Source organism: Parus major, chromosome 2 (assembly GCF_001522545.3).
Source record: "Parus major isolate Abel chromosome 2, Parus_major1.1, whole genome shotgun sequence".
NCBI classification, from domain to species: domain Eukaryota; kingdom Metazoa; phylum Chordata; class Aves; order Passeriformes; family Paridae; genus Parus; species Parus major.
Window position 1 is genome coordinate 128,072,415 of NC_031769.1, and position 2,664 is coordinate 128,075,078.

Sequence of the window (2,664 nt, forward strand, 5' to 3'; positions counted from 1 at the left end):
GTATTTATATTAGAGTAATAACTGAACTATCTCTGCCTAAACCAGCCATTGCTGTCACTAGCATTGCTGCCCAAGGATTTCAGAGTTTTGTTTGAGGAGTCAGTGGGACAAAATCAGTAAGTCAGAGAGGTGGCCACCTTTCAGTTTCTGAGAGAAATGCTGAAAAAAGTGATGAAATGTGCTTCTCAACACAGTGAGATAATGGGAAAAAAAATTGTGGATGACGCTTACAAAGCTTCAATTTTCATATACGATGCTAAGAACATGTATATGTTAGACAAGTATATGTTAGACATGTATATGTTAATGCTAGAACATTAAGCCAAATTGTTAGTCCCATTGTGCTGGCAGCACAAAAAGCTAAATTACTAGAATCTATGTAGTCTTGAGGAAGCTTTTCAATAATTACACATGAAACTTGAAATATTTGTTTAAAGAAAAAAGAAGTACTTTAATATGAACTATGGTACAGAACAATAAGAAACAAATGTCAGTACACTGAGAACAAGGTCAAGATTAATATTTTATGTAAACAACTGGTTTATTCTTTCCTTACTATGAGTTTAAATCAGTTTAGCACCCTTTTTGTTCCGAGACTAAAAAAAAGTTAATATTTTATAAGATTTATTTATTATACCCTTGAGGTTTAGAGTATGTTTATGTAACCCTTCTGCCAGAAATTGGCAGCAGCTGAAAGAGCTGGATTCGTTTATCTAGGGGTTCTCCCTGAAAACTTAAACAACAGCAGTTTCAGCCTCCACCCAAAGCTAAATGACCTTCTTTGGGTGCCCTGACAAACAATAAATCCTGCTCAAGGCATAGCAAGGATTTAAAACAAGGTTCAGAGTTTCAAGACAGAGAATTCTAGACATGAGAAAAGGGGAAGAAGAAAGGCTCAGAGTAAACCCACAAGGGCCACTAATCAATAAAATAAATACTGTTTAAGTGTGATCCCTAACCTACTTCTCCTCCTCATCTCTGTGACACAAAATAAAGGCTTGATCTGATTTCCAAATAGATGCCTTGTCCCTTGAAAATCACTGCCCAGTCAAAACTCTCCTCATATTTACTGCATGGCTTCACTTTGCAGCTAAGCTAATGAACATATGTATTACTGCCCACAACCCAGGAGAAACCCACCCCCTCCCCAGCCCACAGCCCCTTGCTCAACTGACCACACAGTGAACTAATTCAAGATACCAAGCTGGCAGAAAAGGAACTCAAGAAAAACAAAAGTGAACAGTGGATGGGTCTTTGCTGGTTTAAGTCCCTGTACTATAAAATGAAGGTCAAAGTTGGCACCAGGAAGAGGATAGCATGGCTGGGGATAGAAAGAGCCAGAACGCTGTTGTGCCTCCTCTAGCAAGAGCTAGATTGGGCTAGTTACTAATAGGTTGGGCTGGGGTAATTTTAAGATGAAACTGCTTTTAAGCACAGTGGCATTTTTATTTGCATCTGCTGTATTATCCTTATATAGGCCAAATTTTGAGGAAGCACAGCTGTTCTGTCCATGACCACATGGCTAACAGAGCCATTGTGTCTCTAGAGAAAATCCAGCCAGACTGTACAGTGAGGGACCCCTCTGCCAGTTAAAAGGAGGAAATAGGGCTTCTGCTGCAAACCTTAAACACATTTTGCCAAGATTGGAACCCTGGGGCTAGTTTTGCTGCTTGGGCAAAAGTGCTCTGCCTTTCTCCCTTACACCGTGCACCAGCCTCAGCTTTTTCCCAGTCACATAGCCACTCCTATGCCACACTGCCCAAACAGGGAGGCTTTGACAATTCAGCTTCCTTCAGTTTTTTGGGTACCGGCTATGAAAACTTAATCACAGAATCAATTAGGTTGGAAAAGACCTCTGAGATCATTGAGCCCAATCTGACCAAACACCACATCAACTAGATCGAGGTACTAAGTGCTATATCCAGTCTTTCCTTAAATATCTCCATGGACCACCATCCACCACTTCTCTGGGCATCCCATTCCTATGTCTAATCACCCTTTCTGTGAAGAAATTCTTCCTAATCTCCAACCTAAACTTCCTCTGTCACAGCTTATGCCAATTTTCTCTTGTACTGCCACTTGTTACCTGCGAGGCCAACCCCCACCTGGCTACAGCCTCCTCTCAGGCACTTGCATAGAGCATTAACGTCCCCCAAGCTTCATTTTCTCCAGGCTAAACACCTTCAGTTCCCTCAGCTGCTCCTCACAGGACTTGTGCTCCAGACCTTTCACCAGCTTCATTGCTTTTCTCTGTACCTGCTCCAGCATCTCAATGTCTTTCTTGCAGTGAGGAGCCCAGAACCAGACATAGGATTTGAGGTGTGGCCTCACCAACACTGAGTGCTCCCATTGCCCTGGTCCTGCTGGCCACACTATTGCTGATACAGGCCAGGATGCCGCTGGCTTTCTTTGCCATACCCAGACACACGCTGGCTCATGTTCAGCCAGCTGCCGACCAGCACCCCGAAGTTCTTTTCCGCGGGGCTGCTTTCCATCCCCTGTGCCGGAGGAGCGGAGGGACTGGCCTCAGGAGGCGCTGGAGGCGCGGGCGGCCTGTGCCGGCCGCCATTCACAGCGCACAAAGGGCCGCGCGCGCCCCACAGCGTGGCGGCCGCGGGCGCCCCCTGCCGGCGGCCCGTGCGCGGGGCGGGGCCATGGCCATGG